Source organism: Myxocyprinus asiaticus, chromosome 21, assembly GCF_019703515.2.
Source record: "Myxocyprinus asiaticus isolate MX2 ecotype Aquarium Trade chromosome 21, UBuf_Myxa_2, whole genome shotgun sequence".
NCBI lineage: Eukaryota > Metazoa > Chordata > Actinopteri > Cypriniformes > Catostomidae > Myxocyprinus > Myxocyprinus asiaticus.
Window position 1 is genome coordinate 47,377,462 of NC_059364.1, and position 15,447 is coordinate 47,392,908.

At 41.9% G+C, this 15,447-nt stretch overlaps 5 non-coding genes across 5 annotated transcripts; all 5 read right to left on the bottom strand.

Moving 5' to 3' along the window:
• Window positions 1-1,447: 1,447 nt before the first annotated feature.
• Window positions 1,448-1,554, bottom strand: LOC127412539 (U6 spliceosomal RNA). The gene has a single exon (XR_007892441.1). It is a non-coding gene; the product is annotated as a U6 spliceosomal RNA (small nuclear RNA).
• Window positions 1,555-3,766: 2,212 nt separating this feature from the next.
• Window positions 3,767-3,873, bottom strand: LOC127412540 (U6 spliceosomal RNA). Its single transcript, XR_007892442.1, has one exon. It is a non-coding gene; the product is annotated as a U6 spliceosomal RNA (small nuclear RNA).
• Window positions 3,874-8,305: 4,432 nt separating this feature from the next.
• On the bottom strand, window positions 8,306-8,412 carry LOC127412530 (U6 spliceosomal RNA). Its single transcript, XR_007892434.1, has one exon. It is a non-coding gene; the product is annotated as a U6 spliceosomal RNA (small nuclear RNA).
• A 2,688-nt stretch (window positions 8,413-11,100) lies between these two features.
• LOC127412534 (U6 spliceosomal RNA) lies at window positions 11,101-11,205 on the bottom strand. The gene has a single exon (XR_007892436.1). It is a non-coding gene; the product is annotated as a U6 spliceosomal RNA (small nuclear RNA).
• A 2,382-nt stretch (window positions 11,206-13,587) lies between these two features.
• Window positions 13,588-13,694, bottom strand: LOC127412541 (U6 spliceosomal RNA). Its single transcript, XR_007892443.1, has one exon. It is a non-coding gene; the product is annotated as a U6 spliceosomal RNA (small nuclear RNA).
• Between the last annotated feature and the right edge of the window lie 1,753 nt (window positions 13,695-15,447).

The following is a 15,447-nucleotide window of genomic DNA, read 5'->3' on the forward strand; positions in this document are numbered from 1 at the left end:
TAGCCGCTTATCCTTTACAGGTTAGGAGGAAGTGCTGGAGCCTATCTAAGCCATCTCAGGATGAAGGCAGGGAAACTTCCTGGACACAGGCAAACACATTCAAACACTCACTAAAGGAAATTTTAGCATCTCAAGTCACTTGACCTTTATATCTTTGGACTGTGAAGTGCTGGAGCCTATTCAAGCCATCTCAGGTTGAAGGCAGGGTAACTTCCTGGACGGGTGGCCAGTCTATCACAGGGCTTACACACACAGGCAAACACTTTCAAACACTCACTAAAAGAAATTTTAGCATCTCAAATCACTTGACCTTTATGTCTTTGGACTGTCTCCTTTACAATTTAAAAGTATTATCTCAATAACATGTTAAAGGTTGGTTTAAGAGCTAAAGATGAGTTTAGAATTATGGTTAAATCTGAAATTAAAGCTGAGTTCCACATATGATGAGATCACCTACTAATCAAAAGACAAGAACACATAGTCATGGTTACATTGTACCAGATGTAGGGGGTGTGGCCTCTATTGTGTTAATTTAAAAAAGCGATTTTCCCATCCTCTATAGCCGCTTATCCTTTACAGGGTCGGAGGAAGTGCTGGAACCTACCCAAGCCATCTCAGGATGAAGGCAGGGAAACTTCCTGGACGGGTGCCCAGTCTATCACAGGGCTTACAGACACAGGCAAACACATTCAAACACTCACTAACGGAAATTTTAGCATCTCAAATCACTTGACCTTTATGTCTTTGGACTGTGAAGTGCTGGAGCCTATCCAAGCCATCTCAGGATGAAGGCAGGGAAACTTCCTGGACGGGTGGCCAGTCTATCACAGGGCTTACAGACACAGGCAAACACATTCAAACACTCACTAACGGAAAATTTAGCATCTCAAATCACTTGACCTTTATGTCTTTGGACTGTGAGGGACACCACAACACTGAGAAGACAGCCACACAAACAAAGGGAGATCATTCAAACTCCACACAAAACAGCACAGGATGAGATGGGACTCAAACCATCAACTTTTGGGCGACAAGTTGACAGGGCTGACCACTGAGCCACTCGGAAAATTGGATAGCCGAGCAAAGAAAAGTAATGTACAGGAACTGGGGATGGCCACAATTGTTGATTTCAGTGATCAAAGGCATTTTTAAGTAGGAGAGGAATGAGATACAACAAAGACTATGAGGCACACTAGATCATAGCTTCAGTAAGTCCAAGAAGTGAACAGAAATGCATCAATTTCTTCCAATCACAGTATAACAGCAAATTGAAAAACCCAAGCTCTTCGAAAATGGATAACATGCTGTGTAAAATCCTTTGTTTTACTGTTGGTGCAAGGGGGTGTAAAAACTTGTTAATGGTCATGATCACTGGGAAGACCTATCAGGAGATGTACCTGAAGACTTTGAGGAGGACATTATTGCTTGTACGGATGGACCTAAATGAAAATATATGGAGCGCTTCACGGATTTGCGTGTCATCCTTTCGCAGGGGCCATGCTAATCTTCTCTGTATCGATCCAATTTTAGTATATGTGCTGCCTTAGCAAGCACAAATGTGATGTGCCGCTCAAGGTATATGTAGCCCTCTTGTCTCAGCAAGCTCTCAGCAAGGTGGTAAGGACCAGGAAGTAACCTTGCCACTTTGAATACAGTGCGCTACAGAAATCTTTGGGCTATTTTACCTAGGGCTTGACAATGATTGATGTAATAGGTCACTCAGTTTAGGGATAAGGTAACTGAAAGCGTTAATACTTACAAATGATGCATTTAGACATTATGTGTGAAAACATCTACGTACCAAAAAGGGGTAGATACACTTGATGATGTAATAGGGCACAGACCATCAGTGGCAGTGGGCGTGGTCTCTATTTTGCTCATTTTATGAAAAGATACTACAGTAAGCAGATTGATGCCATGAACACCCTGGCGCTGGACCCATCTGGTCAGTAACAAGAATCCCAATGTGGTGCAAGCAAAAATACGAGAGAGTCTTTGAGTCGATTTTATAACTGTTTCTAAACAAATTGGAAGCAGAGCAATTAAATGTTTTAAACCAATAATTGCACAACAGAAAATATCACAAAAAATCTTGAACACTGAAAAGAAATCACCGAGCCAAGTGCCTACTAGGTGGTAACAGACTGAGAACACATCTTTGGACATTGAAAATCCAATGCCTGTAGAAAAAGCCACAGGTACATTGCTGGATAATGATAGCAGTTCTTTTAGCACTATCTCCTTTACCATGGAAAAGTATTATCTCAACAATAGGTCAAAGGTTGGTTTAAGAGCTAAAGATGAGTTTAGAACTATGGTTAAATCTGAAGTTAAAGATGAGTTCCACATATGATGAGATCACATACTAATCAAAAGACAAGGACACATGCTCATGGTTACAATGTACCAGATGTAGGGGGTGTGGCCTCTATTGTGTTAATTTAAAAAAGCGATTTTCCCATCCTCTATAGCCGCTTATCCCTTACAGGGTCGGAGGAAGTGCTGGAGCCTATCCAAGCCATCTCAGGATGAAGGCAGGGAAACTTCCTGGACGGGTGTGCAGTCTATCAAAGGGCTTACACACACAGGCAAACTCATTCAAACACTCACTAAAAGAAATTTTATCATCTCAAATCCCTTGACCTTTATGTCTTTGGACTGTCTCCTTTACAATTTAAAAGTATTATCTCAATAACATGTTAAAGGTTGGTTTAAGAGCTAAAGATGAGTTTAGAATTATGGTTAAATCTGAAATTAAAGCTGAGTTCCACATATGATGAGATCACCTACTAATCAAAAGACAAGAACACATAGTCATGGTTACATTGTACCAGATGTAGGGGGTGTGGCCTCTATTGTGTTAATTTAAAAAAGCGATTTTCCCATCCTCTATAGCCGCTTATCCTTTACAGGGTCGGAGGAAGTGCTGGAACCTACCCAAGCCATCTCAGGATGAAGGCAGGGAAACTTCCTGGACGGGTGCCCAGTCTATCACAGGGCTTACATCCACAGGCAAACACATTCAAACACTCACTAACGGAAATTTTAGCATCTCAAATCACTTGACCTTTATGTCTTTGGACTGTGAAGTGCTGGAGCCTATCCAAGCCATCTCAGGATGAAGGCAGGGAAACTTCCTGGACGGGTGGCCAGTCTATCACAGGGCTTACAGACACAGGCAAACACATTCAAACACTCACTAACGGAAAATTTAGCATCTCAAATCACTTGACCTTTATGTCTTTGGACTGTGAGGGACACCACAACACTGAGAAGACAGCCACACAAACAAAGGGAGATCATTCAAACTCCACACAAAACAGCACAGGATGAGATGGGACTCAAACCATCAACTTTTGGGCGACAAGTTGACAGGGCTGACCACTGAGCCACTCGGAAAATTGGATAGCCGAGCAAAGAAAAGTAATGTACAGGAACTGGGGATGGCCACAATTGTTGATTTCAGTGATCAAAGGCATTTTTAAGTAGGAGAGAAATGAGATACAACACACTAGATCATAGCTTCAGTAAGTCCAAGAAGTGAACAGAAATGCATCAATTTCTTCCAATCACAGTATAACAGCAAATTGAAAAACCCAAGCTCTTCGAAAATGGATAACATGCTGTGTAAAATCCTTTGTTTTACTGTTGGTGCAAGGGGGTGTAAAAACTTGTTAATGGTCATGATCACTGGGAAGACCTATCAGGAGATGTACCTGAAGACTTTGAGGAGGACATTATTGCTTGTACGGATGGACCTAAATGAAAATATATGGAGCGCTTCACGGATTTGCGTGTCATCCTTTCGCAGGGGCCATGCTAATCTTCTCTGTATCGATCCAATTTTAGTATATGTGCTGCCTTAGCAAGCACAAATGTGATGTGCCGCTCAAGGTATATGTAGCCCTCTTGTCTCAGCAAGCTCTCAGCAAGGTGGTAAGGACCAGGAAGTAACCTTGCCACTTTGAATACAGTGCGCTACAGAAATCTTTGGGCTATTTTACCTAGGGCTTGACAATGATTGATGTAATAGGTCACTCAGTTTAGGGATAAGGTAACTGAAAGCGTTAATACTTACAAATGATGCATTTAGGCATTATGTGTGAAAACATCTACGTACCAAAAAGGGGTAGATACACTTGATGATGTAATAGGGCACAGACCATCAGTGGCAGTGGGCGTGGTCTCTATTTTGCTCATTTTATGAAAAGATACTACAGTAAGCAGATTGATGCCATGAACACCCTGGCGCTGGACCCATCTGGTCAGTAACAAGAATCCCAATGTGGTGCAAGCAAAAATACGAGAGAGTCTTTGAGTCGATTTTATAACTGTTTCTAAACAAATTGGAAGCAGAGCAATTAAATATTTTAAACCAATAATTGCACAACAGAAAATATCACAAAAAATCTTGAACACTGAAAAGAAATCACCGAGCCAAGTGCCTACTAGGTGGTAACAAACTGAGAACACATCTTTGGACATTGAAAATCCAATGCCTGTAGAAAAAGCCACAGGTACATTGCTGGATAATGATAGCAGTTCTTTTAGCACTATCTCCTTTACCATGGAAAAGTATTATCTCAACAATAGGTCAAAGGTTGGTTTAAGAGCTAAAGATGAGTTTAGAATTATGGTTAAATCTGAAGTTAAAGATGAGTTCCACATATGATGAGATCACATACTAATCAAAAGACAAGGACACATTCTCATGGTTACAATGTACCAGATGTAGGGGGTGTGGCCTCTATTGTGTTAATTTAAAAAAGCGATTTTCCCATCCTCTATAGCCGCTTATCCCTTACAGGGTCGGAGGAAGTGCTGGAGCCTATCCAAGCCATCTCAGGATGAAGGCAGGGAAACTTCCTGGACGGGTGCGCAGTCTATCAAAGGGCTTACACACACAGGCAAACACATTCAAACACTCACTAAAGGAAATTTTAGCATCTCAAGTCACTTGACCTTTATATCTTTGGACTGTGAAGTGCTGGAGCCTATTCAAGCCATCTCAGGTTGAAGGCAGGGTTACTTCCTGGACGGGTGGCCAGTCTATCACAGGGCTTACACACACAGGCAAACACATTCAAACACTCACTAAAAGAAATTTTAGCATCTCAAATCCCTTGACCTTTACATCTTTGGACTGTCTCCTTTACAATGGAAAAGTACTATCTCAACAATATGTCAAAGATTGGTTTAAGAGGTAAAGATGAGTTTAGAATTATGGTTAAATCAGATGTTAAAAATGAGTTCCACATATGATGAGATCACCTACTAATCAAAAGACAAGGACACATAGTCATGGTTACAATGTATCAGATGTAGGGGGTGTGGCCTCTATAGTGTTAATTTAAAAAAGCGATTTTCCCATCCTCTATAGCCGCTTATCCTTTACAGGTTAGGAGGAAGTGCTGGAGCCTATCTAAGCCATCTCAGGATGAAGGCAGGGAAACTTCCTGGACGGGTGTCCAGTCTATCAAAGGGCTTACAGACACAGGCAAACACATTCAAACACTCACTAAAGGAAATTTTAGCATCTCAAATCACTTGACCTTTATGTCTTTGGACTGTCTCCTTTACAATGGAAAAGTACTATCTCAATAATACACTATATTGCCAAAAGTATTCGCTCATCTGCCTTTAGACACATATGAACTTAAGTGACATCCCATTCTTAATCCATAGGGTTTAATATGACGTCGGGCCACCCTTTGCAGCTATAACAGCTTCAACTCTTCTGGGAAGGCTTTCCACAAGGTTTAGGAGTGTGTTTATGGGAATTTTTGACCATTCTTCCAGAAGCGCATTTGTGAGGTCAGACACTGATGTTGGACGAGAAGGCCTGGCTCACAGTCTTCACTCTAATTCATCCCAAAGGTGCTCTATCGGGTTGAGGTCAGGACTCTGTGCAGGCCAGTCAAGTTCTTCCACACCAAACTCGCTCGTCCATGTCTTTATGGACCTTGCTTTGTGCACTGGTGCGCAGTCATGTTGGAACAGGAAGGGGCCATCCCCAAACTGTTCCCACAAAGTTGGGAGCATGGAATTGTCCAAAATCTCTTGGTATGCTGAAGCATTCAAAGTTCCTTTCACTGGAACTAAGGGGCCAAGCCCAGCTCCTGAAAAACAACCCCACACCATAATCCCCCCTCCACCAAACTTCACAGTTGGCACAGTACAGTCAGACAAGTACCGTTCTCCTGGCAACCGCCAAACCCAGACTCGTCCATCAGATTGCCAGATGGAGAAGCGTGATTCGGCACTCCAGAGAACGCATCTCCACTGCTCTAGAGTCCAGTGGTGGCGTGCTTTACACCACTGAATCCAATGCTTTGCATTGCACTTGGTGATGTATGGCTTGGATGCAGCTGCTCGGCCATGGAAACCTATTCCATGAAGCTCTCTACGCACTGTTCTTGAGCTAATCTGAAGGCCACATGAACTTTCGAGGTCTGTAGCGATTGACTCTGCAGAAAGTTGGCGTCCTCTACGCACTATGCGCCTCAGCATCCGCTGACCCCGCTCTGTCATTTTACGTGGCCTACCACTTCGTGGCTGAGTTGCTGTCATTCCCAATCACTTCCACTTTGTTATAATACCACTGACAGTTGACTGTGGAATATTTAGTAGCGAGGAAATTTCACGACTTTACTTGTTGCACAGGTGGCATCCTAACACAGTACCACGCTGGAATTCACTGAGTTCCTGAGAGCGGCCCATTCTTTCACAAATGTTTTTAGAAGCAGTCTGCATGCCTAGGTGCTTCATTTTATACACCTGTGGCCATGGAAGTGATTGGAACATCTGAATTCAATTATTTGGATGGGTGAGCGAATACTTTTGGCAATATAGTGTATGTCAAAGATTGGTTTAAGAGCTAAAGATGAGTTTAGAATTATGGTTAAATCAGACGTTAAAGATGAGTTCCACATATGATGAGATCACCTACTAATCAAAAGACAAGGACACATAGTCATGGTTACAATGTACCAGATGTAGGGGGTGTGGCCTCTATTGTGTTAATTTAAAAAAGCGATTTTCCCATCCTCTATAGCCGCTTATCCCTGACAGGGTCGGAGGAAGTGCTTGAGCCTATCCAAGCCATCTCAGGATGAAGGCAGGGAAACTTCCTGGACGGGTGCGCAGTCTATCAAAGGGCTTACACACACAGGCAAACACATTCAAACACTCACTAAAGGAAATTTTAGCATCTCAAGTCACTTGACCTTTATATCTTTGGACTGTGAAGTGCTGGAGCCTATTCAAGCCATCTCAGGTTGAAGGCAGGGTAACTTCCTGGACAGGTGGCCAGTCTATCACAGGGCTTACACACACAGGCAAACACTTTCAAACACTCACTAAAAGAAATTTTAGCATCTCAAATCACTTGACCTTTATGTCTTTGGACTGTCTCCTTTACAATTTAAAAGTATTATCTCAATAACATGTTAAAGGTTGGTTTAAGAGCTAAAGATGAGTTTAAAATTATGGTTAAAACTGAAATTAAAGCTGAATTCCACATATGATGAGATCACCTACTAATCAAAAGACAAGAACACATAGTCATGGTTACATTGTACCAGATGTAGGGGGTGTGGCCTCTATTGTGTTAATTTAAAAAAGCGATTTTCCCATCCTCTATAGCCGCTTATCCTTTACAGGGTCGGAGGAAGTGCTGGAACCTATCCAAGCCATCTCAGGATGAAGGCAGGGAAACTTCCTGGATGGGTGCCCAGTCTATCAAAGGGCTTACACACACAGGCAAACACATTCAAACACTCACTAAAGGAAATTTTAGCATCTCAAATCACTTGACCTTTATGTCTTTGGACTGTGAAGTGCTGGAGCCTATCCAAGCCATCTCAGGATGAAGGCAGGGAAACTTCCTGGACGGGTGGCCAGTCTATCACAGGGCTTACAGACACAGGCAAACACATTCAAACACTCACTAACGGAAAATTTAGCATCTCAAATCACTTGACCTTTATGTCTTTGGACTGTGAGGGACACCACAACACTGAGAAGACAGCCACACAAACAAAGGGAGATCATTCAAACTCCACACAAAACAGCACAGGATGAGATGGAACTCAAACCATCAACCTTTGGGCTACAAGTTGACAGGGCTGACCACTGAGCCACTCGGAAAATTGGATAGCCGAGCAAAGAAAAGTAATGTACAGGAACTGGGGATGGCCACAATTGTTGATTTCAGTGATCAAAGGCATTTTTAAGTAGGAGAGGAATGAGATACAACAAAGACTATGAGGAGGACATTATTGCTTGTACGGATGGACCTAAATGAAAATATATGGAGTGCTTCACGGATTTGCGTGTCATCCTTTCGCAGGGGCCATGCTAATCTTCTCTGTATCGATCCAATTTTAGTATATGTGCTGCCTTAGCAAGCACAAACATGATGTGCCGCTCAAGGTATATGTAGCCCTCTTGTCTCAGCAAGCTCTCAGCAAGGTGGTAAGGACCAGGAAGTAACCTTGCCACTTTGAATACAGTGCGCTACAGAAATCTTTGGGCTATTTTACCTAGGGCTTGACAATGATTGATGTAATAGGTCACTCAGTTTAGGGATAAGGTAACTGAAAGCGTTAATACTTACAAATGATGCATTTAGACATTATGTGTGAAAACATCTACGTACCAAAAAGGGGTAGATACACTTGATGATGTAATAGGGCACAGACCATCAGTGGCAGTGGGCGTGGTCTCTATTTTGCTCATTTTATGAAAAGATACTACAGTAAGCAGATTGATGCCATGAACACTCTGGCGCTGGACCCATCTGGTCAGTAACAAGAATCCCAATGCGGTGCAAGCAAAAATACGAGAGAGTCTTTGAGTCGATTTTATAACTGTTTCTAAACAAATTGGAAGCAGAGCAATTAAATGTTTTAAACCAATAATTGCACAACAGAAAATATCACAAAATATCTTGAACACTGAAAAGAAATCACTGAGCCAAGTGCCTACTAGGTGGTAACAGACTGAGGACACATCTTTGGACATTGAAAATCCAATGCCTGTAGAAAAAGCCACATGTACATTGCTGGATAATGATAGCAGTTCTTTTAGCACTATCTCCTTTACCATGGAAAAGTATTATCTCAACAATAGATCAAAGGTTGGTTTAAGATCTAAAGATGAGTTTAGAATTATGGTTAAATCTGAAGTTAAAGATGAGTTCCACATATGATGAGATCACCTACTAATCAAAAGACAAGGACACATGCTAATGGTTACAATGTACCAGATGTAGGGGGTGTGGCCTCTATTGTGTTAATTTAAAAAAGCGATTTTCCCATTCTCTATAGCCGCTTATCCTTTACAGGGTCGGAGGAAGTGCTGGAGCCTATCCAAGCCATCTCAGGATGAAGGCAGGGAAGCTTCCTGGACGGGTGCGCAGTCTATCAAAGGGCTTACACACACAGGCAAACACATTCAAACACTCACTAAAGGAAATTTTCGCATCTCAAATCACTTGATTTTTATGCCTTTGGACTGCCTCCTTTACAATGGAAAAGTACTACCTCAATAATATATCAAAGGTTGGTTTAAGAGCTAAAGATGAGTTTAGAATTATGGTTAAATCGGATGTTAAAGATGAGTTCCACATATGATGAGATCACCTACTAATCAAAAGAGAAGGACACAAACTCATGGTTACAATGTACCAGATGTAGGGGGTGTGGCCTCTATAGTGTTAATTTAAAAAGGCGATTTTTCCATCCTCTATAGCCGCTTATCCTTTACAGGTTAGGAGGAAGTGCTGGAGCCTATCCAAGCCATCTCAGGATGAAGGCAGGGAAACTTCCTGGACGGGTGCGCAGTCTATCAAAGGGCTTACACACACAGGCAAACACATTCAAACACTCACTAAAGGAAATTTTAGCATCTCAAGTCACTTGACCTTTATATCTTTGGACTGTGAAGTGCTGGAGCCTATTCAAGCCATCTCAGGTTGAAGGCAGGGTAACTTCCTGGACGGGTGGCCAGTCTATCACAGGGCTTACACACACAGGCAAACACATTCAAACACTCACTAAAAGAAATTTTAGCATCTCAAATCCCTTGATCTTTATGTCTTTGGACTGTCTCCTTTACAATTTAAAAGTATTATCTCAATAACATGTCAAAGATTGGTTTAAGAGCTAAAGATGAGTTTAGAATTATGGTTAAATCTGAAATTAAAGCTGAGTTCCACATATGATGAGATCACCTACTAATCAAAAGACAAGAACACATAGTCATGGTTACAATGTACCAGATGTAGGGGGTGTGGCCTCTATAGTGTTAATTTAAAAAGGCGATTTTCCCATCCTCTATAGCCGCTTATCCTTTACAGGTTAGGAGGAAGTGCTGGAGCCTATCTAAGCCATCTCAGGATGAAGGCAGGGATACTTCCTGGACGGGTGTCCAGTCTATCAAAGGGCTTACACATACAGGCAAACACATTCAAACACTCACTAAAGGAAATTTTAGCATCTCAAATCACTTGACCTTTATGTCTTTGGACTGTGAAGTGCTGGAGCCTATCCAAGCCATCTCAGGATGAAGGCAGGGAAACTTCCTGGACGGGTGGCCAGTCTATCACAGGGCTTACAGACACAGGCAAACACATTCAAACACTCACTAAAGGAAAATTTAGCATCTCAAATCACTTGACCTTTATATCTTTGGACTGTGAAGTGCTGGAGCCTATCCAAGCCATCTCAGGATGAAGGTAGGGTAACTTCCTGGACGGGTGGCCAGTCTTTCACAGGGCTTACAGACAAAGGCAAACACATTCAAACACTCACTAAAGGAAAATTTAGCATCTCAAATCACTTGACCTTTATGTCTTTGGACTGTGAGGGACACCACAACACTGAGAAGATAGCCACACAAACAAAGGGAGATCATTCAAACTCCACACAAAACAGCACAGGATGAGATGGGACTCAAACCATCAACCTTTGGGCTACAAGTTGACAGGGCTGACCACTGAGCCACTTGGAAAATTGGATAGCAGAGCAAAGAAAAGTAATGTACAGGAACTGGCCAGAATTGTTGATTTCAGTGATCAAAGGCATTTTTAAGTAGGAGAGGAATGAGATACAACAAAGACTACGAGGCACACTAGATCAAAGGGTCATGCTAATCTTCTCTGTATCGATCCAATTTTAGTATATGTGCTGCCTTAGCAAGCACAAGTGTGAAGAGCCGCTCAAGGTATATGTAGTCCTCTTGTCTCAGCAAGCTCTCAGCAAGGTGGTAAGGGCCAGGAAGTAACCTTGCCACTTTGAATACAGAAATCTTTGGGCTATTTTACCTAGGGCTTGACAATGATTGATGTAATAGGTCACTCAGTTTAGGGATAAGGTAACTGAAAGCGTTAATACTTACAAATGATGCATTTAGACATTATGTGTGAAAACATCTACGTACCAAAAAGGGGTAGATACACTTGATGATGTAATAGGGCACAGACCATCAGTGGCAGTGGGCGTGGTCTCTATTTTGCTCATTTTATGAAAAGATACTACAGTAAGCAGATTGATGCCATGAACACCCTGGCGCTGGACCCATCTGGTCAGTAACAAGAATCCCAATGTGGTGCAAGCAAAAATACGAGAGAGTCTTTGAGTCGATTTTATAACTGTTTCTAAACAAATTGGAAGCAGAGCAATTAAATGTTTTAAACCAATAATTGCACAACAGAAAATATCACAAAAAATCTTGAACACTGAAAAGAAATCACCGAGCCAAGTGCCTACTAGGTGGTAACAGACTGAGAACACATCTTTGGACATTGAAAATCCAATGCCTGTAGAAAAAGCCACAGGTACATTGCTGGATAATGATAGCAGTTCTTTTAGCACTATCTCCTTTACCATGGAAAAGTATTATCTCAACAATAGGTCAAAGGTTGGTTTAAGAGCTAAAGATGAGTTTAGAACTATGGTTAAATCTGAAGTTAAAGATGAGTTCCACATATGATGAGATCACATACTAATCAAAAGACAAGGACACATGCTCATGGTTACAATGTACCAGATGTAGGGGGTGTGGCCTCTATTGTGTTAATTTAAAAAAGCGATTTTCCCATCCTCTATAGCCAATTATCCCTTACAGGGTCGGAGGAAGTGCTGGAGCCTATCCAAGCCATCTCAGGATGAAGGCAGGGAAACTTCCTGGACGGGTGCGCAGTCTATCAAAGGGCTTACACACACAGGCAAACACATTCAAACACTCACTAAAGGAAATTTTAGCATCTCAAGTCACTTGACCTTTATATCTTTGGACTGTGAAGTGCTGGAGCCTATTCAAGCCATCTCAGGTTGAAGGCAGGGTAACTTCCTGGACGGGTGGCCAGTCTATCACAGGGCTTACACACACAGGCAAACACTTTCAAACACTCACTAAAAGAAATTTTAGCATCTCAAATCACTTGACCTTTATGTCTTTGGACTGTCTCCTTTACAATTTAAAAGTATTATCTCAATAACATGTTAAAGGTTGGTTTAAGAGCTAAAGATGAGTTTAGAATTATGGTTAAATCTGAAATTAAAGCTGAGTTCCACATATGATGAGATCACCTACTAATCAAAAGACAAGAACACATAGTCATGGTTACATTGTACCAGATGTAGGGGGTGTGGCCTCTATTGTGTTAATTTAAAAAAGCGATTTTCCCATCCTCTATAGCCGCTTATCCTTTACAGGGTCGGAGGAAGTGCTGGAACCTACCCAAGCCATCTCAGGATGAAGGCAGGGAAACTTCCTGGACGGGTGCCCAGTCTATCACAGGGCTTACAGACACAGGCAAACACATTCAAACACTCACTAACGGAAATTTTAGCATCTCAAATCACTTGACCTTTATGTCTTTGGACTGTGAAGTGCTGGAGCCTATCCAAGCCATCTCAGGATGAAGGCAGGGAAACTTCCTGGACGGGTGGCCAGTCTATCACAGGGCTTACAGACACAGGCAAACACATTCAAACACTCACTAACGGAAAATTTAGCATCTCAAATCACTTGACCTTTATGTCTTTGGACTGTGAGGGACACCACAACACTGAGAAGACAGCCACACAAACAAAGGGAGATCATTCAAACTCCACACAAAACAGCACAGGATGAGATGGGACTCAAACCATCAACCTTTGGGCTACAAGTTGACAGGGCTGACCACTGAGCCACTCGGAAAATTGGATAGCCGAGCAAAGAAAAGTAATGTACAGGAACTGGGGATGGCCACAATTGTTGATTTCAGTGATCAAAGGCATTTTTAAGTAGGAGAGAAATGAGATACAACAATGACTATGAGGCACACTAGATCATAGCTTCAGTAAGTCCAAGAAGTGAACAGAAATGCATCAATTTCTTCCAATCACAGTATAACAGCAAATTGAAAAACCCAAGCTCTTCGAAAATGGATAACATGCTGTGTAAAATCCTTTGTTTTACTGTTGGTGCAAGGGGGTGTAAAAACTTGTTAATGGTCATGATCACTGGGAAGACCTATCAGGAGATGTACCTGAAGACTTTGAGGAGGACATTATTGCTTGTACGGATGGACCTAAATGAAAATATATGGAGCGCTTCACGGATTTGCGTGTCATCCTTTCGCAGGGGCCATGCTAATCTTCTCTGTATCGATCCAATTTTAGTATATGTGCTGCCTTAGCAAGCACAAATGTGATGTGCCGCTCAAGGTATATGTAGCCCTCTTGTCTCAGCAAGCTCTCAGCAAGGTGGTAAGGACCAGGAAGTAACCTTGCCACTTTGAATACAGAAATCTTTGGGCTATTTTACCTAGGGCTTGACAATGATTGATGTAATAGGTCACTCAGTTTAGGGATAAGGTAACTGAAAGAGTTAATACTTACAAATGATGCATTTAGACATTATGTGTGAAAACATCTACGTACCAAAAAGGGGTAGATACACTTGATGATGTAATAGGGCACAGACCATCAGTGGCAGTGGGCGTGGTCTCTATTTTGCTCATTTTATGAAAAGATACTACAGTAAGCAGATTGATGCCATGAACACCCTGGCGCTGGACCCATCTGGTCAGTAACAAGAATCCCAATGTGGTGCAAGCAAAAATACGAGAGAGTCTTTGAGTCGATTTTATAACTGTTTCTAAACAAATTGGAAGCAGAGCAATTAAATGTTTTAAACCAATAATTGCACAACAGAAAATATCACAAAAAATCTTGAACACTGAAAAGAAATCACCGAGCCAAGTGCCTACTAGGTGGTAACAGACTGAGAACACATCTTTGGACATTGAAAATCCAATGCCTGTAGAAAAAGCCACAGGTACATTGCTGGATAATGATAGCAGTTCTTTTAGCACTATCTCCTTTACCATGGAAAAGTATTATCTCAACAATAGGTCAAAGGTTGGTTTAAGAGCTAAAGATGAGTTTAGAACTATGGTTAAATCTGAAGTTAAAGATGAGTTCCACATATGATGAGATCACATACTAATCAAAAGACAAGGACACATGCTCATGGTTACAATGTACCAGATGTAGGGGGTGTGGCCTCTATTGTGTTAATTTAAAAAAGCGATTTTCCCATCCTCTATAGCCGCTTATCCCTTACAGGGTCGGAGGAAGTGCTGGAGCCTATCCAAGCCATCTCAGGATGAAGGCAGGGAAACTTCCTGGACGGGTGGCCAGTCTATCAAAGGGCTTACACACAAAGGCAAACACATTCAAACACCCTCTAAAGGAAATTTTAGCATCTCAAGTCACTTGACCTTTATATCTTTGGACTGTGAAGTGCTGGAGCCTATACAAGCCATCTCAGGTTGAAGGCAGGGTAACTTCCTGGACGGGTGGCCAGTCTATCACAGGGCTTACACACACAGGCAAACTCATTCAAACACTCACTAAAAGAAATTTTAGCAACTCAAATCCCTTGACCTTTATGTCTTTGGACTGTCTCCTTTACAATTTAAAAGTATTATCTCAATAACATGTCAAAGATTGGTTTAAGAGCTAAAGATGAGTTTAGAATTATGGTTAAATCTGAAATTAAAGCTGAGTTCCACATATGATGAGATCACCTACTAATCAAAAGACAAGAACACATAGTCATGGTTACATTGTACCAGATGTAGGGGGTGTGGCCTCTATTGTGTTAATTTAAAAAAGCGATTTTCCCATCCTCTATAGCCGCTTATCCTTTACAGGGTCGGAGGAAGTGCTGGAACCTACCCAAGCCATCTCAGGATGAAGGCAGGGAAACTTCCTGGACGGGTGCCCAGTCTATCACAGGGCTTACAGACACAGGCAAACACATTCAAACACTCACTAACGGAAATTTTAGCATCTCAAATCACTTGACCTTTATGTCTTTGGACTGTGAAGTGCTGGAGCCTATCCAAGCCATCTCAGGATGAAGGCAGGGAAACTTCCTGGACGGGTGGCC